Source organism: Narcine bancroftii, chromosome 2 (genome assembly GCF_036971445.1).
Source record: "Narcine bancroftii isolate sNarBan1 chromosome 2, sNarBan1.hap1, whole genome shotgun sequence".
NCBI classification, from domain to species: Eukaryota; Metazoa; Chordata; class Chondrichthyes; order Torpediniformes; family Narcinidae; genus Narcine; species Narcine bancroftii.
Genome location: NC_091470.1, coordinates 45,538,850 through 45,566,722, shown reverse-complemented (window position 1 = coordinate 45,566,722; position 27,873 = coordinate 45,538,850). Strand labels below are relative to the sequence as shown.

The 27,873-nt window shown below is 39.8% G+C and overlaps 1 long non-coding RNA gene across 1 annotated transcript; it reads right to left on the bottom strand.

Moving 5' to 3' along the window:
• Nucleotides 1–2,391: 2,391 nt before the first annotated feature.
• Nucleotides 2,392–17,665, bottom strand: LOC138753484 (uncharacterized). Its single transcript, XR_011351193.1, has 3 exons — nucleotides 17,562–17,665; nucleotides 17,115–17,383; nucleotides 2,392–4,825 (listed from the first exon to the last, which is right to left on the bottom strand). It is a non-coding gene; the product is annotated as an uncharacterized lncRNA (long non-coding RNA).
• Nucleotides 17,666–27,873: the final 10,208 nt, after the last annotated feature.

Genomic DNA, 27,873 nt, shown 5'->3' with positions numbered 1-27,873 from the left:
GTAGCCCTTGATGAACGGCTCACACCCGAAATGCTGGTTATATATGTTTGTCTACTGAGTTTCTCCAGCACTTCTGCGCATGAACTAGAATCACACTGTCTGCAGACTTCCTTGTTTCACAATATTACATCTTAATTCTTTTGTCAAGGGGCCTCTCCTGGTGCCAGCACACCAAGACAATTGTGAAGTCTCACCAATGTCTCTACTTTCTAAGTCGTTTGAGAAGATTTAGCATGTTGTTGAATACTCTTTCAAACTTCTACAGCTACACAGTGGAAACTATGCTGACATCATGGCCTGGTTTGGTCATTTGCATAACCAAGGACTTGGAAGGCTGCAGAACATAGCCAAGCCCATCACAGGCTCTGACCTCCCATCCATTGAAGGCACTGCCTCAAGAAGGCAGCCAACATCAGAAAGGACCCCCATCATCCTGGTCACAACCTCTTCCTGCAGTCACCTTCAGGAAGAAAGTCCAGCTTTTCTAGGTTCAAGAACTGTTTTTTTTTCCAATGATTATCAGGATCTTGAACCTTACTACATGATTGAAATGCCACTTTTTTTCTTGCACCACTGTAACTGAGAATATTTACTATCTATCCACCTTTCATATTTATTATCTCTTTTTGTACCTGGGTATTTTGATGTATACTTTTGGAGTTTTTTTTTCAACTGAAGTACCTGTTTGACATCAGCAAATAAGAATTTTGGTGCATTGTACATTGTGGTACATTGTACTTATGTGTATGACAATAAACACATTGTCATCATCATTATTATTGGCTGTTGACATTGCTTCCTGCAATGAATTGGTGCATTGTTTTGTTGAAGTGCGGATAGCTATATCTGTTGCAGAAGACATTACATTTACTTCTGCTGCTGTTCGTGTCGCTGCTCGTATTTCCCGATTCTTTAGTTCTGGTCGAGGCTGAGATGAATTTGATTCCCTCTCTCTGGTTGTTCCCTCTTAGCCTTGGTACTATCCTTGAGGGTTAGCGTTATGGATAGCTTGAACTTGGTTTTTAAGTTTTTCATGTCTTACCTTTTATTCTGTGTTCTCTCTGCAGTCTGAGTAGCTGGTGAAATTAATAGGACTGCATAATTAGTAATAAATCCAAAAGATCTGATCCCCTGTATTCCATGATTTTGAAGGAGGTGGCAAAGGTAATAGTGAATACACTGGTTGTCATCTACCCAAACTCCATAGTTTCTGGAACAGCTCTCACAGATCAGAAGGAAGGAAAAAGTGAAATAAGGAATTCCAAGGTATTCAGCTGAACATTAGCAGTCAGAAAAATGCTGGGCTCTATTTTTAAGTGTGGCTGAAATTGGAAAATAATGATCGAATTGGGCAGAGTCAACATGAATTTATGAAAGGCAAATTAGGTTTGATAAATTAGTTGAAAACGTATGTGGCTGTAACCAGCAAAAATGTATCAGAGCAAACCAGTTGATGTGGCCATTTAGTCTTTCAGAATCCCTTTGATAAGTGTGGAGTGCTGAGATAGCAGCAAGAAAGCAAGCACAAAACTCAAATGACTGTACAACAGGCTTTTATCACCAGAATAAGGTACCTCGAAAGAGGTGATTTAATAATATCAAGGAGCATCTTTTTGGGTGTGAGGATTCCAGATCCAACCAGTAAAATAGATTTCCTGGGAGATTGACATACGATGCCTTCTTGCTGCTTGTGTTTGCTCTCTGCTTTCAATCTATTCCCAAATCACCTGTTGACGAGCCTCTGTAACTCTTTCTCAGTCTGCCTCCAATTTGACTCAATATTGTCAGTATCACCTTATAACCCCTTACAATTTTGGAGGGTGGGAGCAAACCTACGCAGGACATGGTGAGAAACTCTTTATAGATAGCGCTGGATTTGAACCTAGGCGGACTGGCGCTGTGATAGCATTGCAAAAACTGCTAAGTTTACTGGGCCACTTATTGCCACTCATTTCACAATTCAGTCCCTTTGGCCAGTGTCTCAATTTCAAATTCAGCATTTGTATCACTCAAGTGATGTAGATATTTATTTCTTTCACCTCACTGGGCCAGTGTCATGTTGTTATGCCTTGTTTCGCAGAGCAGTATTTGTTGATTACTTGTCCAGTCTCAAATCTACAGCTATTTGTTCACTCATCCAACTTCATGCATGTGCTGACTGAATGGTGTTATGTGTATATGGTATTTAGAACATAGCACATCTGAAAATATGACTAAGTCACATGTTAATATTTAACAGCATAGTTCTAAATCAATCAGACAATAGTCCTAATGCAACTGCTCCCAACCCTAAGTATGTGGAATAACCTGAAATACTGAAATGAGTATCAACGAAACTAAAAGAACATAGCAAATCTATCATCAATCTCTCGCTGACAATTCTATGATCAGTTATTGTTACCTTTCACAGGTTTCACATCAAGTTTATTGTCATCTGATTGCACAAATACATCAGCAGCCACGACCAGACATAACAAGCATTCAACCAATACAAATGCAGAAGAAGTTTTCATATATACAAACAAATAAATAAATATTGTTTCATGTATATGAGAGTCTCGAATGGTCAGTGTGAGCAGTCCCTTTGGTCGTTCAGCGTTCTCACTGACCACGGGAAGAAGCTGTTCCTCAGCCTGGTGGTGCTGGCTCTGATCCTCGTGACAGGAGCAGCTGAAAGATGCTGTGCAGGGTGGAAGGGGTCCTCAATGAAATGCGCGCCTTCTTCAGACAACGTTCCCGATAGATCACGTCACTGAGGGGAGAGGAGGTTTCCATGATGATTAGTGCAAGACGAAACATGCCTTTGTAAAATCAGACATGTATTTTGAGTTCTATTTATTCAAATGATGCATATATTTATTTGCAATTATATTTTATTAGTTTCATACAAATTCAATGTGTGCTCTGTGGTTTATTTCTTAAATTCTAGAATTAATTTTTGAATGAAAATAAAACAAACTTCAGGTGCTAGGAATCTGAACTCTGAATCCAACACCTATTTTGACAATTTTACATTTCTTTCTGACAGTTCATACTTAAAACCAGGGGTGGGCAACCTTTTAATTTTTAATTTAGACATACAGCATGTTAACAGCCATTTTGGTCCACGAGTACATTCCGGGGTGTAGGTAAACTGGGTGGCATGAAGTCATGAGCCGAAATGGCCTGCTACCGAGCTCTATGTCTTAATTAAAAATTTAAAGGATGGCCAACCCTGCTTTAATCCAAAGAAATATAATACTAATTTTGTTTTTCTTCTCAATTGTGCCTTTGAGAGGCTAGAGGATGTGAAAGAATTCTGTGGATGATGAAGAGTTAACCTTGTTACTGTTCTTTAAATTCAGTGAGTTTAGTGAACGCTTCAATACAGATCTGAGAGATTTTGATTAGTTAATCACAAATTGTATGGTGGATAAAGATGGTAACTTTGCCTTCCCAACATGACTGGTAATTTGGCATAACACACAATTAGTTCTCTATGCAACCCATCTAATTATCATTCTTTTGAAATGGGAGTAATAAAAATTGTGCAGATTCTATAATGGATGGGAAGACATTCTGGCAAATTACTACCAGATAAAGAAGATGAACATTTACAACATGGTCTATTAAAGTAATATTCAACATTTAGGCATCTATGATAAATCCCATTCAATTTACAGAGCATATGCTATTGGTAATAGTATTAATAGTTCAATCTGTTATCCTATATTGTTTCATGGATAAGATCATATTTCAGTTAAAAGGGACAAATATTGAAGATTTAAGATGGATAAATGAACCAGTATTTGGAATACATTTTCATTGTAATGCAGTTCACCTTATCTGTCAGGACATTATTTCATTTGCTTTGTGAAGATGCCAATAATGAATACAAATGAATAAAGAAGAAAATATACTGCTTAGTTAATTTGCTGCCCTTATAATTCTAATTTATATTTTTTACATTATGATTCCACAAACTCTATGGATTTTAAAATAATTTTTAAAAATTGTTTGTGACATTTCAAAATCTGCCTTAGTCTCACGAGCAATTTCAAGTCTTTATTTCACACACTAAATAATATTTTTAAAAAGCAAAGTTAAAATGTAGTTTCTCATTCCTTTTTTGTGGATTGTAAGGATTCTTCAAAGCAATTGGGCTCCTCGTTCAGTTTGAGAACTTCCCAGTTGAGCGTATCAGACATCCTAAGAAAAGTTGTCTTCAGGGAAGTGTACGCAACAAGAGAGCACTCGATCTGCAGAACTGAGAAAGAAGTATTCTGGAAAGTACAGATTTCATGATAAGTTCTACTTTAACCATCAAAGGCAATACTGAACTGGATGTTTTGGATATGGATTTTATTATTTTAGTCATGACATTGAAATTGAAAACCTTTCTTCAAAATGTGCAAGACTGAAAAGCTTTACAGACAAAATATGAGAGAAGGTCATGCCAGGGATCAGAATAGATCTTCATTTGTCAGGAATGTGCAGTAGGACAAACATTTCCTGAGGAGGCAAGGCTACCAGCCCCATCTTGATTGTAACTGAGTAAAACATCCAAAAATATTTATATATATTTATTTTCAATTATAACTGTATGTATATATGTGATTATTATGTACTGGGTATTGTGTGTGTATATGTGTGCACCATGGTTTCATCAGACGATAATATTCTTGAACTTGAATAGCCGAAGCAAGAAAGTGAACTTTTGTCAGAACATAAAGCAAAAGTTATGGCTGACGAATAGGACGGGAGTATCATAAATATGGTTTCTTTCTTCCTGAAGAGGTTGCTGTGCTAGAATGGGATCTGTCTTGCTCCAAGTTGAACTTGCAGCCTGCAAGAAAGGCAAAAGAGGAAAGAGCAGCAGTCAGGGCAGATCATACCCTTTCTTTAATAAATTGATAAAGCCTGTACCAACAACTTCTCCTTTTCTTTTTTAATTTTTTTTTTTATTTTTCACACTGTGAACCATAGCAACCAAAATATGTACAAATGTTTCTCATTAAATATACACAGTGGCATTTTCTCCCTTTCCCCCCCTCCCTTCTTCCTACCCTCCTCCAAAACCCATAAATATTTAACATATACAATAAAACCATAAAATAATATCTTCACACAAAGGAAAATAAACAAGAAAAATGTGTCATCTATTTGTTACACACTGAATCAAGTCGTTTTGTCTTCTTATCATTTTAGAGGATGGAGGTCCGAGGCAAGCTCTCCCTCTTATGTTCCATGTATGGTTCCCAAATTTGTTCAAATAATATGACTTTATTTTTTAAATTATATGTTATTGTGATAGTACAGATTCTATCACCAATGTGTATATGTAGAGATTGTAGTGTAGGATGGCTGTGATTGGCTGTGAGTATAGCCACACCTACTGGCAGGTCTTAAAGGATTGCTCCTAGCCAGACCAGGTCATTCTGGACTGGTCGACCTACTTGTGATATGCTCCAGTCTTTTAGTTAATAAAAGCCTTGGTTTGGATCAACAAGTCTTTGGTTCTTTTGACGTGCTCTACAGTTATTTTTTCCAATGGAATAGATTACTTCATTTCCATGTACCATTGCTGTATTCTCAGGCTCTCTTCCATTTTCCAAGTTGACCTTATACATTTTTTTTGCTATCGCTAAGGCTAACATAATGAATCTTTTTTACGCTTTATCCAATTTGAGGCCTAATTCTTCACTTCTTATGTTACTTAAAAGAAAGATCTCTGGATTTTTTGGTATGTTGTTTTTTGTGATTTTATTTAATATCTGATTTAGTTCTTCCCAAAACGTATTCACATTTTTACATGCCCAAGTTGCATGTAATGTTGTTCCCATTTCTTTTTACAGCGAAAACATCTATCCGATAATGTTGAATCCCATTCTTTTAATTTTTGAGGAGTAATATATACTCTGTGTAACCAATTATACTGTATGATGCGTAACCTGGTGTTTATTGTATTCTTCATAGTTCTAGAACATAATTTTTCCCATGCTTCATTTTTTTATCTTTATGCTAAAATCCTTTTCCCACTTTTGTTTAGGTTTATAGTTTATTTCATCATTTTCCTCATCTTGCAGCTTAATGTACATATTCGTTATAAATCTTTTAACTATCCTTGTGTTTGTAATCACATATTCAAAGCTGCTTCCTTCTGGTAATCTCAGTCTGTTTCCCAATTTATCCTTTAAATAAGCTTTCAGTTGATGATATGCAAACATTGTACCATGAGTTATTCCATATTTGTACTTCAACTGTTCAAATGTTAATAAATTATTTCCCAAAAAACAATTTTCTATTCTTTTGATTCCTTTTCTCTCCCATTCTCTAAAGGAAAGGTTATCTATTGTAAACGGGATTAGTGGATTTTGCGTCAATAATAATTTTGGTATTTGGTAATTCGTTTTTTTCCTTTCTAAGTGGATCTTCTTCCATATATTAAGTAAATGATGCAATACTGGTGAGTTTTTATATTGCACCAACTTTTCATCCCACTTATAAAGTATATGTTCCGGAATCTTCTCCCCTATTTTATCTAGTTCTATCTTAGTCCAGTCTGCTTTTTCCCTTGTCTGGTAAAAATCTGATAAATACCTGAATTGTGCGGCTCTATAATAGTTTCTAAAGTTTGGTAACTGCAAACCACCTTGGTTATACCTCTCTGTTAATTTATCTAATGCTACCCTCGGTTTCCTCCCTTTCCACAAGAATTTCCTTATTATTCTTTTTAGTTCATTAAAGAATTTCTCTGTTAAGGGAATTGATAACATTTGAAATAAGTATTGTATCCTTGGGAAGACATTCATTTTAATGCAGTTTACCCTCCCTATCAACATTAGCGGTAATTCTTTCCAATGTTCTAAGTCTTCCTGCAATTTATTTATTAGTGGCTGATAATTTAGTTTGTACAAGTGGCTTAAGTTATTATCTAACCTGATCCCTAGGTATCGGATTGCTTGTGTTTGCCATTTAAATAGTGATTCTTTTTTAAATTCTGTATAATACACATTACTCATTGGCATCACTTCACTTTTCTTTGTGTTGATCTAATTCCTTCAATTTCTTATGTAATTCTTTTATTGATATCTCTGGTTCTGTTAGGTATACCATGATGTCATATGCAAATAAGTTGATTTTATACTTCTTCTTTATTTTTATCCCCTTTATTTTATTTTCTATTCTTATCAGTTCTGCCAAAGGATCTATTGCTAGGGCGAACAATGAGGGGGATAATGGACATCCCTGTCTAGTTGACCTACTTAATTTAAATTGGTTTGATACATATCCATTTACTGCTACCTTCGCTAACGGTCCATTATACAATGCTTTAATCCAATTAATATATTTTTCTGGTAGATTGAACTTCTGTAATACTTTAAATAAGTAGTTCCACTCTACTCTGTCAAAGGCTTTTTCTGCGCCTAAAGCAACAGCCACTGTTGGTTTCTTATTTCCTTGAACAGCATGAATTAGATTAATAAGTTGACAGGCATTATCCACTGTTCATCTTTCTTAATAAATCCAGTTTGATCTTGTTTTATTAATTTTGGTACACAATCAGCCAATCTGTTTGTTAATAATTTTGCTATTATCTTATAATCTGAATTAAGTAGAGATATTGGACCATATGATGCTGGTGTTAGTGGATCCTTCCCCATATTTGGTATTACTGAAATTATTGCTTGTCTTACATGAATCTGGCAAGTTTTGTGTTTCTTCTACCTGGCTCATTACTTCCAGGAGAGGAGGAATTAATAACCCTTTAAATGCTTTATTAAATTCTATTGGAAATTCATCCTCTTCTGGTGTTTTATTGTTCAGCAGCTTTTTTAATATACCCTGTACTTCCTCTATTTCAAATGGTTTTATTAGTTTGTTTTGTTCCTCTTCTTGCAATTTTGGCAGTTCAATTTTAGCTAAAATTTCCTCTATTTTATCATCTTTCCCCTCGTTCTCAGTTTGGTATAATTGTTCATGAAATTCCTTAAAGTTTTCATTAATCTCTGCTGGGTTATATGTAATTTATTTGTCCTTTTTCCTTGATGCCAATACAATTCTTTTAGTTTGTTCTATTTTAAGTTCCCAGGCTAATATTTTATGTGTTTTTTCTCCAAGCTCCTAATACTTTTGCTTTGTTTTCATTATGTTCTTCTTCACCTTATACATTTGTAATATTTTGGGTTTTTTTTGTCCGCCAATTCTCACTTTTTCGTTATATCATCCATTTTTACTAGTTCCTTTTCTGTACTTACTATCTCCCTTTCCAACTGCTCGATTTCCCGATTGTAATCCTTTTTCATCTTAGTTACATAACTTATTATCTGCCCTCTAATGAAGGCTTTCATTGCGTCCCATAATATAAATTTGTCTTTCACTGATTCTGTGTTTATTTCAAAATATGCTTTAATTTGGCATTCAATAAACTCTCTAAATTCCTGCCTTTTAAGTTACAACTTCATCTATATGTTCTTGGTGGGATGTCCTCCAGTTCTATTGCAAATAACAGGGGTGAATGATCTTATAGTAGTCTAACTTTAATCTCAGTTTTCCTAATTCTCACTTGAATATGGGCCGACAACAAAAGTATATCAATCCTTGAGTATATTTTATGCCTACTCGAATAATATGAGTATTCCTTCTCACTTGAGTGTTGCCTCCTCCATGTATTCATAAGTTTCATTTCCTGCATTGATTTAACCATAAATTTGGCTACTTTATTCTTTTTGCTTGTCTTTTGTCCAGTTTTATCCAACATTGGATCCAAATTAAGGTTAAAATCCCCTCCTATCAATATATTTCCTTGTGAGTCTGCAATCTTTAAAAAAATATCCTGCATAAACTTTTGATCCTCCTCATTAGGTGCAGATATATATTGAGCAAATTCCAAAATTCTGAGTATATCTGACACTTTATCATTACATACCTCCTTGCTGGATCTATTATTTCCTCCTCTATTTTGATTGGTACATTTTTGTTAACTAATATGGCTACACCTCTAGCTTTTGAATTATTGGATGCTGCCGCTACATGTCCTACCCAGTCTCTCTTTAATTTGTTATGTTCCACTTCAGTTAGATGCGTTTCCTGCGCAAACGCTACATCTATTTTTTTTTCTTTCTTCAGTAAATTTAGTAGCCTCTTCCTTTTAATTTGGTTATGTATTCCATTAATGTTTATAGTCATATAGTTCAACATGGCCATCTTATTTCTTGCTTACATCTCTTTTCCACTTCCTCGCCACTTCCATCCTCCCTTTTCCCATTTTCATCTCTTAGTTTTCCCTTTTTAAACTCAATGTATGACAACACATTTAAAACATAAAATACTCCAACAATTCCCACACCCAATAATACCTTAACCCCAAATGTTCCCCCCTCTCTGAGTTGCCCCTTATCCCTTGCCGGGCAACCACAACTCCCCTTTCCATTTGGATTGCGATCTTGCTCACAAGCGTCAACAAATTTTGCAATGATGGTTATTCCGTCTCCCCCCAGCTCCCCCCAGAAAACATTTTTAAAATTTTACACATATAACAAAGCTCTCTCGTTTCCCCTTACTTCCTTCCTTCCCTTCTCTTTTCCCTCTTTAGTTCTTTACATATACATTGTTTTTACATCTTTTTTACATTTCTTCATTCTTGTTACATCTCTCCTTCTGTCCTGCAAATTTTCTGCGAATTCTTGTGCTTTCTCCAGATCCAAGAACAGTCTGTTTTGCTCCCCGGGTATAAATATTTTAAGCACGGCTGGATGTCTTAACATGAATTTATAATCTTTTTTCCATAAAATCGATTTTGCTGTATTAAACTCTTTCCTCCTCTTTAAGAGTTCAAAACTTATGTTTGGGTAAATAAAATATTTTTTGACACTTGTATTCCAATGGCTTATTATCTTCTCTAACTTTATTTTTTGACCTCTCCAGTATATTTTCTCTTGTTGTATATCTCAAAAATTTTACTAAGATGGATCTTGGTTTTTTGATGTGGTGGCGGTTTCAGAACTAATGCTCTGTGTGCCCTTTCTATTTCCATTTCTTCCTGCATTTCTGTCATTCCCAGGAACTTCAGGATCCATCCTTTTATAAATTCCTTCATGTCTGCACCTTTTTCACCCTCCTTCAGGCCCACTATTTTTATGTTGTTTCACCTACTATAATTTTCCAACATATCAATTTTCTGAGATAACATCTCTTGTGTCTCTTTAATTTTTTTGTCACTTTCTTCCAATTTTTCTCTAAAGTCATTTACTTCCATTTCTACAGCTGTTTCCCGCTCTTCCACATTCTCTTTTCCCTACTTCTGTCATAACCAGTTCTAAACTTTGCATTTTATCTTCTGCTCTTTTCATTTTTCTTTTAATTGCACTAAATTCTAATGATAACCATTCTTTTAATGGTCTCATTTGTTCTTCAAAAAAGGCTTTATTTATATTCTGTCCATCTGTTTTACCTTCTATTTCTCTGTGAAGATCTTGGTCTTCTTCTTCCTCTTCTTCTGCCTGTACCTGTGTTTGTGTCTTCTTCTCTTCTTTGTATCTGTGTCTCTTGTGTTTTTCCTGATGAGTTGCCTATATCTCTTTGTTGGGCCTCCTCTTCCTGGGCCTCTTGATGTTGGTCCTCCCCTCCTGGACTGCCCGTCTGTTGGGTCTCCTGCCGTTGATCCTCTTGTCGGTCACCCCGCCGTCTTTCTCCCTCATCTGTTTCTTTGCTCCCTCCACTGCCGCCATCCTCATCCTCCAACTGAGCAGCCTGATGTCGGGCATCCCTTAGCTGTTCGCGCTGTGGCTGTCTGCTCCTCTGCTGAGCCCCCCTTCCGTCGGTATTTTTCCTTTGATTGCACAGTTGCGCACTTTTGTTTGGCTCCGAGAGCCATTTTTGAAGTCCAACAGTCGGGAGGTCATGACTCCGAGAGCCATTTTTGAAGTCCAACAGTCGGGAGGTCATGACTCCGCAGGGCAGGCATAAACCTCGGGGATTGGGCACTCCTCACCACCACAGTTCCGTTCCTTTGTGCAGGTAAGGCCTTCTTTTTTCTCCGGTGACTTTTCTTCTTCTTTCAACTTCCCCGTTTCTTGAATGCACACTCATCATTCCTCCCCAGGGCAGAACAAAGACAGATTTATACGTGCTCCACCCCCACCAAACTGGCATCCGCTTACCTCAACTTCATTTTGTCCCCCGCTCCCAGTCCAGTCCCTCCCCACCTACATCTGGGATACATCACAGGCCCTCCACTACTTCCACAACTCCCAGTTCCTTGAACTCGCCCACTTCATCTTTACCATGGACATCCAATCACTGTACACCTCCATCCCCCAGAACCTCAAAACCCTTATTAATTTCTTTCTCAACAACAGACCCAACCAGTCCTCCTCCACCACCACCTTCCTCCAGAGCTCAATTTCTTCAGTACTCCAGCATCTTTTGTCTTTGTGTTTCTCTAATAGCATCAGTCAAGTTGTGCGCAAGGAATTGAATCATTTGGTTTACCATTGGAATTTGCGACAGTAGCACTCAAAGAAAACCGAATGGAATGTTTTGCCTGAGATTGACTGAATGCCAGTGGGAGGTGAGGAAACAAATGCTGTTTACCATGTGGGAGTGAATAATTCAGATAGAAATAGATCTGATATCTTCATATTGAATTCAAGAGCTGAAAGGAAGTCACTTCAACTAAGGGATTTTTGTAGTTACAACTTTGCCATATCTTACTGAAGAGAAAAGAACATTTGGACAGATAAGGGTATGGCTCAGGTATTTTGCTGGGAAATCAAGCCTTTGGTTCCTCAGATAATGTAATCCCTTAGTGAAGGAGGGAAGCATTTTAATTCAAATGGATTACCCCTAAAGGAGAGGGAGGTTGAGGTATAGGGAGTTGAGTAGATGGAATGAACACAAGATAGTGGGGGCAGGAGTAGGCCATCAGGCCTTGCAAGTCTGCCCTCCATTTAATATGATCACGACTGATCTATGCTGGTCTCAACTCCTCTTCTGTGCTATTTCTCCATTGACCTCTGTTCGTCAATCGACTAACATTTATCCACCTCCACTTTAAATACTCCAGCACTCCACCACCCACTAAGGCAGAGAATTCCAAAGGTTCACCATCCACTGCATGAAGAAATTTTAATGGACACAGCCCCTTAGGTTGTGGTTACGCCCCTTGTTCGAGACTCTCCACAGGGAGAAGCATCCAGCATATACCCTTGTCAGGACCCCTTACAATATTGTATGTTTGAATGAGGCTACACCTCATTCTTCTAAATGCTAAGTAACTCAAGGACTAATTATTTAGTTTTACTTAGTAGGACAACCCTCTCAACCAGGCAGCGCAGTTAGCATAGCAGTTAGTAGTGCAATGCTGTTACAGTGCAAGCGACAGGGGTTCAAATCCCACACTGTCTGTAAGGAGTTTGTACTTTCTTCCCATGTATCCATGGGTTACCTCTGAGTATTTCAGTTTCCTCCCCCCCCCCCCCATTCAAAACACACTGGGGATGTAGGTCAATTAGGTTTAATTGGGCAGCATGGGCTGAAAGGGCCTGTTACCATGTTGTTTGTGTACAGTTAAAATTTAATCCAGGAATTAGCCTCCTGACTCTTCACTTTATTGCCTCCAACGTAAGGGGACCTGAACTGTACACAAATTCCAGGTTTGGTTTATTCCGGTGCCTGCCTTCATTTTTTCGTACCTTGATGAAGGGCTCAAGCCCAGAACATTGGTTATGTATCTTTTTCTTTGCTACATGAAGTACACTGTTTGAACTGCTGAGTTTATCCAGCATTGTATTTTTACTTCAACCACAGTGTCGGCAGACTTTCATGTTTTACTAGCATTCCAGGTGATTTCTTACCAACACCCTGTACAGTTGCAACAGAACCTCCATAATTTTAGAATCCAATCTCTTTTTAATGAAGGGAAAAATGCCAATTGCATTAGCAGGGGAACATTTACAATACAAGTGACTGTTGCTGTGATCACCCAATTACACACATCCTAGAACATTTCTGTTCTAGGTGGATCAACATCTGATCCAAACAGTGGGAGATAAACAAAAGTAACAGGAAAGATAAAATGGATTGCAAGTATAATTCACACCTTGTTTTAAAATCCTTGCCGGGACCGATGGATTTTACATGATTAAATTATGACTGAGTAGTAAGCCATTTTGAAACCAAGCAAGAGAAGGAGATATTGATTGAACACTTTGGCAAATAGCTGGAGGTAAAGGTGGAGAGGCAAATAACATGAATTTATTACCTTTTTTCCATAAAATCGATTTCGCTGTATTAAACTCCTTCCTCCTCTTTAAGAGTTCAAAACTTATATCTGGGTAAAACAATATTTTTTGACCCTTGTATTCCAATGGCTTATTATCTTCTCTAACTTTATTCCTTGCCCACTCCAGTATATTTTCTCTTGTCATATACCTCAAAAATTTTACTAAGATGGATCATGGATCACGATAATGGAGAATTCTAGATTCAGGCGGCCACAGAAAACAGAAGGCTCCTTGGCCCTCTTCCATTATTCAGTAAGATCATGACCTTACCTCCACTTTTCTGTCTGATCCCGATAATCCAATGGTTCTCAACCTTTTTCTTTCCACTCACATTCCACTTTAAGTATTCCCTATGCCATAGGTGCTCTGTAATGTCTCTTAAAGGTGGTATGTGGGTGGAAAAAAAAGTTTGAAAACCACTGTTTTAATTATACCTAATTGACTTGTTATGTGCATGGTTTCATAACTCCAAAGTTAATGGGCATTGAGAATTTTTCTCAAGCAAAATATTCCAGTAACAATTGGGTTTAGAGCAGTAATTCTCAACCTTCCCTTCCCACTCACATACCACCTTAAGCAATCCCTTACTAATCACAGAGCACCAATAGCATAGGGGTTACTTAAAGTGGTATGTGAGTGGAAAGAAAAAAGTTGAGAACCACTGCAATAATCCTTGAATATCCCATAATCCAAAGATATTTCTTATCCTTGAATGATGCAGCATCCACAGATCTTAGGCATAAAGAATTTCTAAGACTCACGACAATCCTCATGTCTTGCTTAAGTCATAAATTATCCTGAAACAATATTCCTAATTCCAGATTCTCCGATCGAGGGAAACATTCTTTCAACATCTTCCCTGTTATATTTCATCAGAATCCTGTTCCTCTCAAACTCAGGTTTATAACCCCATTCTGATCAATATTTCCTTACTCTTCAATGAGTGACAAAATAACAGGAATGAGCAAGGGTCTGGAATTGGAGGATGAGAGTGATGTCAGATGTGTGTGGATCTGGAGGAGATTACAGATGATAATCTTAAATAAAGCTGTTGATATGCAGGAAATAATTTGTGGTCAAACACCACAGGCTCCACACCTTAACCTATGTTTTTCAACTACATGCTGCCCACCATAATGATTGTCCAAAATATAATAAATCTTTCCACATGTACAAGACCCTGCTTTCCTTCAGCAATACTTGCTGTTTCTAAGTAGACTGCAGCTACATATTGAATGAAGAAAGCTATTGTCTTGTCACAAGTTTTATTTCCTGGTCATCAGTTCCTTCTCCCTACTAACTCTTGGGAACTAAATTGCTGTTTACCTTTTTGGAATATATGGCCCCTCCATGTACAAGATGCCGTATCGACACCACCAGAAACGATAACTATTTCACCTTGTGTAACATACTCAACAACTTTCCTCTGCCTGTCAGTTAGATTCTCAGCTTTACCATTGATACCTCTGAACCCTAATATTCTCCACGTTTAATGGTCCTGGTTTGACCTCTCTCATGAGTTTCCCAAAACTCTCTCACCCTTGTCTGAATTGGCACCGTTCCATTTCTCCATTATCTTTGTGCTTGCTAACTTACACGGGTACTCAGCAAAGTATGGCATTAATTTCAAATCCTGTTCATTTCCAACCTCCCCCTCTGGTGTTACAATTTTGCCAAATGTAATCATTCCACCATTAACAGCTGTACTTTCAGCCCACAAGTTTCAAAGTCCATAAACCTCTGCTTCCACGTCTCTTTCCTCGATGCTTCCTAAAATACACACCCTTAATCAAGCTTTTGATTATTTACCCAAATATTTCCTTATGGTTCTGAATTGGCATTAATAATTTTATATATTACCTGTGCTATGAGACAAGCTGCTGTTATGACAGGTGAACCAAGACTGGGCTAGGTGCGAGTTCGAATAAAAGTTCTGATTGATTTTGATTCAGTGCATTGTGTTTTCTAACATATTTCACAACATTCTTTTCTTTATTATTACGTTTAATGTCATATTTAAAAATTTAAACAACTTGTTCAGGTTGTAACAACCATGAGCATGTTCTGGGAGGGAACAACCACAACTATGTAAACCTCAGGCACTATTATTTCACACCATCTTCCTGCAAACGTCAACTCCTCGATCGAACTTTGCTCTGGTCAACATCCAGTACTTCATATTCATGTGCAAGGCATGGCAGCAAAAATCAAACTACTTACACTGGAGGAGTCTCTCAGCAGCCCCTTTCTTACTGGAATTTCTGAATCACCATTTGGAGCAGGGATTACAGCTGATTATCAAGGTTAATTTCAAATTTATCATCATTTGATTGTACACAGACAACCCTACGAAATAGCATCTCTCCAGACCATGGTGCATACACAATACACACTACATAATGATCATAAATAAATATATACAAATATTTGGGGTGATTTACACAGTTACGGGATACTATTCACAGCCTGCGGAAAGAAGCTATTCTCCAGCATGGCAGTTCTGAGTTTGATGCTCCTGTACCTTCTTCTTGATGCTAGTGGATTAAAGATACTGTCCACTGGATGGAAAGGATAGTTATAATTCCTTGAGCCCTATTTAGACACTGCTCCTAGTAAATTTAGTCTATAGAGGAAAGGGAGATCCTAGTGATCCTCTCAGCTGTTTTAATGATCCTCTGTCTAGACTTCCAGCCTGATGCTTTGCAGCTACCATTATAATAATTGGTGGTCCAGATGGGGGCCTTGGTCCTCCTCAACCCTCCCGAGGAAGTGCAGACGCCGTTGCGCCTTCCTGACTAATGAAGAGGTGTTGCGAGTCCATGATAGGTCATCCCTGGTAAGCACACCGAGGAACTTCGTGCTCTCCGCGACGGGACCGTCGATGTTAAAAAAATATATTATTTTTAATCTCCTGATGGCCAATGCTGTGTATCAATGGTCACGGCTGCTTCCAACCAGTTTAGTACCTACCAGCAATCAAACCTCACCCTTTCCATGAAAGCCTTGAAGGAACTCGACTGGATCAGGCACCAACTCACTTTTTACTTCCAGCGTCTTCTGTGGCCCCGTTTTTACTGCTCTACTGCAAGGTATCGGCGCATTGAACAGGGTCTCCTCCGCTCCCTGCACGGAGATGCGGCCTGACTCACCCAGTTCTTCCACCGTCTGTAGTCGCTTGGGGTCTATTCTCTTTGAAATGTTCAGCTACTTCGGTCATCAGACCAACATAGCCTAATTGTTATAAACAGCATGGAAGCTAGAAGTGTATAGATCAGCTCAGCTGGTCAAAGAGAGGAACACCTTGGAAGGGACGTGGGAACGGTTACCAGCAGTGAAGAAAGCTTGGGATTTTCCTCTTGGGAGTAACTCGTCAGAGGTTTGGTGATGCAGGATCCCAAGGTGATAAAGTGGGTTTGGGAAAAGCAGTGGAAATAAAAGATTCCCTGAGATCGTTGTCCGGGTTGTGGTCGGAGCAGGGGACATGCAGACTTGCAGCTCCCTTTCAACTCACTGGAGCATGTATTATACTGCCACGTGGAGCACCTTGAAATAAAAGGTGGATACTAATGGCAGGACAACCTGCTGCTTGCCCAAATGGTGTCCGTTTACCGCTGTCGAAACGAATCCCATTTGAAAACGTTCGTGACCCCATACCATGTCACGGACAAAAAAAAAGAGCAGGGTCCGGCTACCAGTCGCCACCAGTCACCGAACGGCCGCTTTCTACCTTTGAGTGTTATATGATTGAGAAAATATTCAGGAAGGAAAGTCCCTCGTCACTGCAGCAACTGGATACAGATTGGCAAAGCAGAACAGCAGCAATGTGTTGAGAGTGGGACTCCGGCTCACCTGCTTCTTCTACATAAAATCTAACTCGCCTGACACTATGCAAATTCAGCCACGCAGACACGGATTCAGGTCAACACCCAGTGCAGGTTTCAGCTGGCTGCAGGCTTGCACCATTCGACGCTCAGTGTCCTCCGGATCAAGTGGTCCTAAACATTTCACAATGTTGGGAGAGAACTGTTGAACTGCTTAGAACCACTGCATCAGGGAGACTTCACGGAGACCCCCTTCCCGAACTCTTCGTCTTGGGGCTCAACGCGGCCGCCTGGCAGCTGGGAAAGAGAAAGAGAGAAGAACTGAGAGGTGAAGGGATTCACTTCCAATCATTCCAGCAACTCTCCCCAACCCCTCCTTTGAGAAGCCCATCCCCGGCTTCCAGTTGCTAGTTCCCTGCCACCAGTGGCAAACACCGTGAAAAGTTCCGGGGAGTAAACTACAGCTCCCACTCACCACTTCCACCAGCTTCCCCCCCTTGCTCTCTTCTGAGACTCGATTGCTTTCCTCCTGTCCCACGGTGAGTTTCGCAGCTCCGTTTTTATAGCGCCAGTTGCGAGCCGCAGGATCCGCTGGAATGAAGTCCTCTCTTGATTGACCAGTTCTTCCAGGTTGCATCACCTCTTGCAATTTCTCTCTGGGAGAAGGGCGTGGAGGAAGGCGCTTCACCTCATGGGCGAAAGCCACGCCTGACCCAGCTGTGCGGCACCTGAACGGGTTCGGCCGGGGAGCGGGGAGGCAGCCGCTGGTGCTGAATGAGCAACCCCCACCCAAACGGCACAAGTGGAGTCGGGGCGGACAGCAGAAGGCGTGACACGCCCTCCAAAACCTGCTTGTCTGCAGTCGTCGGCTGGCGACCAAAAGTCAACTGGGGGAAGCCTTCTGTCTCTCGGGTCCACTTGCTGCTGCGCTTCAGCTCGGGGTCGGGACGCCCCTTCTCCATCCGGCAACACCGAGTTGTTACAGGGGTGCAGGGAGGTGCAGTCAGGTTTCGGACCAAACACATCCCCCCCCCCCCCCCCCCCCGCCATCTGCTTAACTGGGCTCTCAAGATGAAAACTAAGTGGGGATAGGCCGTTCGGCCATTCAAATTCCAGCTTCGGACCCTGTTGACACATCCTTGGATTCCTCCAGTATCTGGGTATCTATCCAGCGGGTATCTATCCTCCACAGCCCTCGGTGCACACACAATACACACTACATAATGATCATAAATAAATATATACAAATATTTGGGGTGATTTACACAGTTACAGGATACTGTTCACAGCCTGCGGAAAGAAGCTATTCTCCAGCATGGCAGTTCTGAGTTTGATGCTCCTGTACCTTCTTCTTGATGCTAGTGGATTAAAGATACTGTCCACTGGATGGAAAGGATCGTTATAATTCCTTGAGCCCTATTTAGGCACTGCTCCCAGTAAAAAGCTTCTCCGCTATTTAAGCAGGCATTGCTCCTCATTTCAGGTCGAGTTTGTGCTTTGAGACTTGATTTGAGGCTCCCCCGGTAAGTAGAAACATCCACTCTGGATCGTGATTTCCAGCCTTTCATGAATGTTCTATTTCACTGAGGTCGCCTCTCAATCTTTCACCTATGAAAACAGAACCCTAAACTATTCAATCTTTCTTCCATATCAGGGTCCAGACCGCATTCCCTCCATAACAATTACATCCCTTTTTAGATCAAGAGACTAAAACTGTACACAAATCACCAGGTGTGATCTTATCAAAACCCCATACATATGCAGTAAATCATCCTTGCTCTTGGCGGGATTCTGCTACAATAAAGGCCATTTAGCTTCCTGATATTAAGTTTCTGTGTCTTACAAACAAAGAAACCCAGATCCTTTCAACATCAATATTTCCTAATCACTCTCCATTTAAAAAATGTTCAAACATTATTTATTTTTCAACCAAAGTGAATAACCATGCTTCCATGGTTATATGGGGTTGGAGGGTTATGGGAGGGGGGAACTAGTGGAGTTGTTCAAGTGAACCGGCGTGGACTCAAAGGGCCGATGTGGCCTGTTTGCGCGCTGTAAACTGTTATATGGTTATAATGTAAGCATCTCCCTTCGCTGTCCACTCAGCTTGTCTATAACTGTGTTATTCCCACTTGGTGTCATGTGATCAGTAAACTTGGAAGTGTTATGTCTAGTTCCTCGGCAAAATTGATATAGATTGTGAGTAGTTGGGGCTGAATTACCAGTCTCTATAGTACCCCACTAGTCAGTCATTTTGAGAAAAATCTGTTTTATACTTCTTTTTGGTTTCTATTTGCAAAACAATTCTTAATCTCCAATTAGGTGTTCCAATCTTATTCTCTATTTATGTGGGAGCATATCAAAAGCCTTGTAAATACCAATACACCATATCCATTACTCTCTCATCTGCTCCACTAGACACAATCTCAAAGAACGCTGATAGATTAGTTAAAATAATTTTATTTTCATAACACCATGCCAACTCTGTTCAATCATTATTATTTTCCAAAGTATCAGAATAAGAATCGGGTTTATTGTCATGAACGCATGACATGATTATTTGTTTTGTTATCACATGCTTCATTATAGATTCAAGAAATTGTCATACAACTACAGATGTCAGGCTAACAAATCAGTAGTTCTGTATACTCTCTCCCTCATTTCATAAGGAATGGAATGACATTTGCTCATTTCCAAACTTTCTTCATTCCCCATTTTAAATTGTTCCATCTCAGTTTATAAGTGACCCATATTTGGCTTTGCAGTCACAGAGCTATACAGAAAGGCTCTTTAGTTGAACCCATCCTCATTGACTAGGTTATCCATCCAAGCAAACCCAGTTCACCTGCATATTCCTCCAAACCCATCCTATAGAAGTATCTACTTAAATATCTTTTAAATGTCACAATTGTACCCACTTTGACAGACTTCACAGGCAGCTCATTCCAGAAAACCTCCACATTGTGTGTGAAAAAAAAAACTTGCACTTCAGGTTCCTTTCCCCTTTCACTTTTAAACTTTGCTCCCTAATTTTAGACTCTGCTACCTTGGAAAAAAAACTGAAAGGGGAAAAAAAAATTCTTCTTATCCAAGTCTCTTCTGATTTTATATATCTTCATAAGATTGCACTCAGTCTTTTGCACTCCAGAGAAAAAAAAAGTGCTCGTCTATCCACATGCTCCTTCTAACTCAAGCTCTCCAAGCCCAGGAATATTCTTGTGTATCTTTTCTGTACCTTTCCATTTTAATGGCATCCTTCTTGTAGATGGGTAACCAGAACTGTTGACAATATTCCATATGTGGCTCACCAAAGTCTTGAACAAGATGTCCCAAACTTTGTTCTTGAAGGAAATGCTTTTGAGTATCTGGTGATGGAATGCATCCAAGCACACCTCCCAAAGATGCTGCACTCCTCATTCGCCAGGTTGCTGTTCATTGACTTCAGCTCGGCATTTAATATGGTCATTCCCCAAAGGCTGGAGGAGAAGCTGTCCTCGCTGGGACTCAACACCCCTCTCTGTAACTGGATTTTGGACTTCTTAATGGAAAAAAAAACAGTCCATGTCAGTAGCAGAATGCCAGTACCATCACTCTGAGCACTGGCGCACCTCAGGGCTGTGGGCTCAACAAGCTCCTGTTCATGCTAAGGACATGCCAGATCCAGCTCCAATCGTGTCATCAAGTTTGCAGCTGACATGACAGTAGTTGGCCTCATCAACAACAACAATGAGTCATTCTACAGAGAAGAGATGGCAAATCTTGTGAAATGGTGCGAGAATAACAACCTGAGTCTCAATGTGGACAAGATGAAGGAGATGATTGTGGTCTTCAGGAGGACCAGGAATGACCACCCTCCACTACACATCAACAACTCTGTAGTAGAGAGATTGGAGAGTACCAATTGGAGTTCATTTAATTAATGACCTATCATGGACACATGTCTCCCCACTTATTAAGAAGGCGCCACAGCGACGGCACTTCCTGAGAAGACTGAAGCAGGCAAGGCTACCGGCCTCCTTTTATAGCAGTGCTAGTGAGAGCATCCTGGCTGGTTGTATCACAGAGTAGTTGCTGCAGAGAAATGGATTGGAGATCAACCCACAGGACCATGAGAATGACAGAGAGGATCACTGGAGTCTCCATTTCCCCCCTCCCTCCCCCGGCACACCCTCATCAACAAGATCTACCAGGATCGTTGTCTGAAAAGGGCATGCAAAATCATTGAGAACCCTTTCCACCCTGCACACAGCATCTTTTAACTACTCCTTTCAGGAAAGAGATACAGGGTTATCAGCCACCAGGTTGAGAAACAGCTTCTTCCCACAGGCACTGAGAATGCTGAACGACCAAAGGAACTGCACACATTAACCATCCGAGACTCATATTTATGAAACAATATTATTTATTTATTTATTTGTATAAATGAATACTTGTCCTGCACATGTTTTGCTTGTCTGTGTATGTGTTATATCTGATTGGATGTCTGGATGATTTGCACTGAGGACTGGAGAATGCTATTTCATTGGGTTAACCTTGTACAATCAGATGACAATAAACTTGACTTGAAAGTAAAGGAAAAACTCATAGAGTGATTGACAACCCACTAGCATAATAATCTTCCTTGGTCATAAACATCCTGATGGAAGTGATAGAAGGAAGGATTTTATAAACTATCAATAGACATAGTTGGGGATTCAGTGGCAATTGATAATGACGGGTAAATGATACCCATCCACTAGATATAACTTTTCCATTTGACATGATGTTTGTAAATCAGAGCTATGGCTCACTTTCTTGGACTGTTGGGAGTGGGGTTAAAGCTTTGCATCTTCTGTCTCAGGCATAGAGGAGCTATCACTTTGGAGCATCTTCCAAAGTCAGTTTTGCCACATCCCACTCCTTGTTTTGAGATTGGCTATTCCTCTGTACTTCAAGCAATACTTTGGGGAGCTATCAGGTCAAATTTAGTTATTCCCTGTTTTTGTATTTAACATACTAAATCAGATTACCTCTATGGGTTGTGGGCCAGTATCCATGAGGTTTTCTTGAGCAGATTGCTACAGAGGATGCAGTTTGCAGTTATTACTGTTATATCACAGACCAGCAGCAACAGAAATTCACCAAGTGCTATTCTTAAAACAATATATTTACTAATAACTATTTATAATATAACAACTTAACCCCAACTATGCACGAATGTGTTTGTGCGTGTGCATGTGTGTGTGTGTGTGTGTGCAAAGCTTTAACCCCACTCCCAACAGTTCAAGAAAGTGAGCCACAGCGCTGATTTATAAACATCATGTCAAATGGAATAGTTATATCTAGTGGATTGGTATCATCTACCCGTCATTATCAATCTCCACTGAATCCCCAACTATGTCTATTGATAGTCTATAAAATCCTTCCTTCTATCACTTCCATCAGGATGTTTATGACCAAGGAAGATTATTATGCTAGTGGGTTGCCAATCACTCTATGAGTTTTTCCTCTACTTTCAAGTCAAGTTTATTGTCATCTGATTGTACAAGGTTAACCCAATGAAATAGCATTCTCCAGTCCTCAGTGCAAATCATCCAGACATCCAATCAGATATAACACATATACAGACAAGCAAAACATGTGCAGGACAAGTATTCATTTATACAAATAAATAAATAAATAAAATTTAATAAATAAGAAAACCATTACATCTTAGGCACAATTCTGGAAAGGCAATTCAAATTTCAGTCAGAAATCTTGTGTTGAAACTCAGACTTTTAGATTGTTGTGCAGAAGTAATCACAAAGGAGGTGAGAGAGAGTGACTGTGTGATCAGATGGCCAAAAAATCATGAATCCTTGTTGAGTTGCTTCAAGAGAAATGTCCTTTCATAAGAATGATTGTCACAACTCCCCTCTTCACACAAAACGTGTGACTTCCACAATGCTTCCAAAATTCAGGCACGGGTCAAATGAAATGACCATCAGAATGGACATGATCCAAATGCTTCCTTTATCCAGATATGGGTCAATCAAATGACCATTACAATCATCAATGTAGGTCAATACTTATCCTTACAAGGAGAACCAGCAAAAACTTTCATTTCACACAAAGTTACCTCACCTTTCTGTCTTGCAGATCTCTGGTTGCTCAATAATCAATTTTGCTTCTTCAAGTGTCCCAATTACATGATTTTTAATCACATTTCACTCACCATCTGTTTCTCCTAAATAAATGTCATTGTTCTTTTGTCATCCTCTTATGGATTATACATAACAGTCCCATTTTGTGAATGTTTTGTAGCCTGTTTTAACCCTTAAAATGAACAGTAAACAAAACAGGAGCTTGTAATATTACATGCAAAATTATTTCTTAAAAAGTTACATACATGCAGTTATTACTTAAAAATGGACAAGGAGTCAGCATACAGGTGGGAGATTGAAAACTTGGCTGAATGGTGCACCAACAAAAACCTCGTCCTCAAAGTCACCAAAACCAAGGAGCTGTTTGTTGACTTCAGGAAGGGAAAACTAGATGACCCAGTTGTCATTGGGGGATCAGAGTACAAACATGACATCACATGCAACCTTGAGTTCTTGGGAGTCACGATCTCAGAGGATCTTTCTTGGAGCCAACACACTAATGGCATCGTGAAGAAAGCACATCATCGCCCCTACTTTCTCAGGAGTGTGCGGAGGTTTGCTATGGCATTGGAAACCCTGGCAAATTTCTAGATTTGTGGTGGAAAGTGTGCTGACCGGCTGCATCACAGTCTGGTGTGGTAGCACCAATATCTCTGCACATCCCTGCAGGTAGTGGACGCAGCCCCAGGACATCACAGGCAAAACCCTGGCCACCATAGAGAATATCTATAGGGAATGCTGCCGCTGGAGAGCAGCAGCAATTATCAAGTATCAACACCACCCAGTAGACCCTCCGTTCTCACTGCTACCTTTACCATCAAGGATCGCACTTCGAGGTTCAGGAACAGCTACTACCCCTTCACCATCAGACTCCTCAACAACAATTCAGTCAGGGACTCATTTAAGGACTCTTACTTGTGCGCTATATTGTTTGTTTTATTCCTCCCTCTATTGCACAGTTTATGTTTATGCATACATCGTGTACAATTTTTTGCACTACCAATAATAGGTAATTCTGTCTTGACCACAGGAAAAACAATCTCAGGGTTGCATGTAGGTACTCTGACAATAAATCTAAAATCAATGTATTGAAATGATGTTCTTTGCAAATATGTTTGGGTTCTCCCAATTTGGGCATTCTTTACGTAGTGAGGTACACCTTACAGCAAGCGAGAAGTGTTTACGTGTGAAGTTTGTGAAGTACAACTTTCATTGGTTCCTAGATTTTAAGAGTGAAAAATCACCTTATTCATAGTATAATCAAAGTAATTTGCCTTCGTTCAGGTGGTTTCGCTTCTATATAGGTTTGCAATTTTTTACAATTGCCAAGAAACTGCACACATTTTAAATTTGATTTAGCCCTTAGATCTGCATTCATAAGGATGTTATCAATTCAGCATATAATTTTGCATGCATGCTTTATAAAAATGAAATAACATTTTAAAGCTATTGACTGCAGGAGGAATGGCTTAGTTCTGTACATTAAACTCTCCAAGATGACTGCGGTTCTAATGAGGAGGAAAACCCAGATATCGATATTTCCTCAACTGCAGCCAACAGGTGTTTCAGACAAATGGTTGTCACTTACTTATCACTTCATATTCTGGACAAACATCTGTTTTTTCAAAACTCTAAATCTCACTGAGCTTCTTTACTAACATTTTTTAGTACCGTATATTTCAGTATACAAGTCGATCCCTCCCCCCTCCTTTTTCAGCCTCATTTTAAGGGTTGTATGGTATATCCATCATATAAGTTGACCCCAGTTTTCTGGCTGCCTGAGGTGCCTCATTGACTGGCATATAATCGACCTCCAAGTCTCGTGATGCCTGAAATGGGCCGTTGACCAGAGTATACGTTGACCCTCATAGATTGCATGGATTTATCTGCTGGCAGCTGGCTGGAGGTGATTGCTATCATGGAGGATCCATCGACGCAGTGAAGCACGTGATGAAAATATGAAGTGATCTTTAAGTTAAAAGTGATAGAAATGGCCAAGGAAACCACCAACTGTGTGGCGGCAAGAAAATTTGATGTGCATGAAAAGTTGGTAAGAGATTGGAGGAAGAAAGAAGAGACTTTAAGAAACATACCAAAAAGGCAATGTTCTTTGAGAAAAGGAATCACTCGTTGGCCAGAGTTGGAAAATCATGTTGCAGAATGGATATGTGAACAGAGGCAAGATTGCTACATTATCACCTGAAATAAAATAAGAACATTTGCACTGCAGTGGGCCAAGTCGCACCCAGTCCTCAGTGATGATTTTGAGGCTACAGTAGGTTGGAGCAATCGTTTCATGAACAGGAAAAATCTGGTATTAGGCCAAAAAACAAACATTGCACAGAAACTACCAAAGGTTCACCAGGTTATTATACGTAACTGGCAGAAACACCAGTTTGCCTTGGCCAATATCGGAAACATGGACGAAACCCTCATGAATTTTGACGTAAGAGTCAATAAAACAGTGGAATGGAAAAGTGTTAAAATTGTCAAAGCCAGAAGTATAGGCCACTAAAGTATAGGCCACCAATGGTTGGAACATTTGAAGTTTGCACCCATCTCCACTGATCTTTCTCTCAGCAGAATAGAAAATCATTTGCTCCATGAATTTTGACTTTCACTGCCCCCAAATCAAAGTAACAATTAGTAACTCGGGTTAAAATCTGATGCTCTCTGGAAGGAGTTTGTACCCACTCCCCGTGACTGCGTGCGTTTCTTCCCGATGATCCAGCTTCCCTTCAAAGACATATTTCTTCTTTGGCTTGGCTTCGCGGACGAAGATTTATGGAGGGGGTAAAAAGTCCACGTCAGCTGCAGGCTCGTTTGTGGCTGACAAGTCCGATGCGGGACAGGCAGACACGATTGCAGCGGTTGCAAGAAATCTCTTGGTGCCTGCCACATTGACCACCGCCAGTGGGCTGATAACGCCTCAAACCGTGCATCTTGGCGCCTCACAGTTTGGCGGGCAGCAACCTCCTTTGAAGAAGACCGCAGAGCCCACCTCACTGACAAAAGGCAAAGGAGGAAAAACCCAACACCCAACCCCAACCAACAAATTTTCCCCAAAGACATATGGGATTATGTCAACTAACGGGGTTAGTTGGTCACGTGGGTTTAATTGGGTAGCGCGGGTTCGTATCCAGGAAGGGCCTGTTAACCATGTTAATAATAATTTATTTAAAAAAGATTTTCAATTCTGTGTTCTTGGATTTTGATTTCAGTCAAGGAACAAATGAAAAAGAAGTGGGGACCATATTGACTGGTGGAGAGAGTTGATCACAAAGTGGAAGTGGCTGGCAGTGGCCCAAGCTATGGTAAATGACATCATTCTCCTTTGTCCACTGTTCTTTTTTTTGGTGTTAATAAATAGATTTTTTTAAAGGCAAAAAGATGAAAAAATAATTTGAAATTGTATTTCTTCACCTTAAAATGTATCAAAAAATGCTGGAAATGAACACTCAACTTTGGTATCAATCAAGGTGGCAGGAGAGTGCGATGGAAGGCACTGCTGCAAATCATATAATTGTAGATCCATACATTTTATAATCATATTGTAAATTTTGAAATGAGAATGAATTTGAATGGAATTAGCTTTGGGAGTAATGTCCCCCCCACCAAATCAACCAATGATTTATCCTGTAATTAAACAAAGCAAATTGTTTGCAAGACTTGACTAAAGATCAGGTTTTTTTTGAAATTATGGTGACGTTGCAAGAAAGACAGACAAAATAGTGGAAATACAATTATTAATTAATTATTTATTATAATAACATGGTTAAGAGAAACTCAGCAGGTCAAACAGTGGCTTTTTATAGCAAAGGTAAAGATCCATCACCAATGTTTCGGGCTTGAGCCCTTCATCAAGGTGTGGGGGAAACACTTAAACATGGAGCCAACAGAATCCAGTGTTTTACCCATAATAATATGCTTAGTTAATTATTAATTGAAATATTTTTCAAAATTTTTTTTCATTTTGGGACAGAAGGGAATAAATTAAAATTCACAACACTTTTTATACCTAGTGAAGATATATATATCATATATGCAAAGTTAGGAGGCCTACCAAGTTATAGGAAATGGGATCAGGAAGATACAAACAGAAATAGATAAAATAAGTGGATAAAACACTGCAGCAGATGGAATTCAGATGAAGAACTGAGAGACTGTTCATTTGGGATCCAAGAGTGACAAAACAGAACATATACTTAATGCTGGGAGCGAGGAGAGAATGCAGCTGGGCAGCAAGTGAGATAACGCAGCTTAGGGCAGGTGAGCGGAGAGAGAGAGAGCAACAGCGCAATTTGGGTGGGCTGGTGGGGAGAGAGTGAGAAGAGAACGTGGCTCAAAGGACTTGGAGGCCCAGTGGGGTGCAAGGAGAGTTGGAGCCCGCCGGGGCCAGAGGGCGAAGGGACCTGGGTGCTGAGCTCCACGACCTGGGAGAAAGAGGGAGAGAAGTGAGCCGGCACCAAGGAGGTGGTGCCAGAGGGAGAGAAGCCGAGGGGATGCCAGGGAGCAGCTGAGCTCGAGCAGCACCAAGAGCTGGGCCTGAAGGATCAATGCCCATTGAGCCGGCTTCAATGCGGCGTCGCTCCATAAAAAGGGCTTAAGTTTTGCGTGAATCTGTACTGCCACCATTTTAATTCCATAATCCAGAATAATCCATAT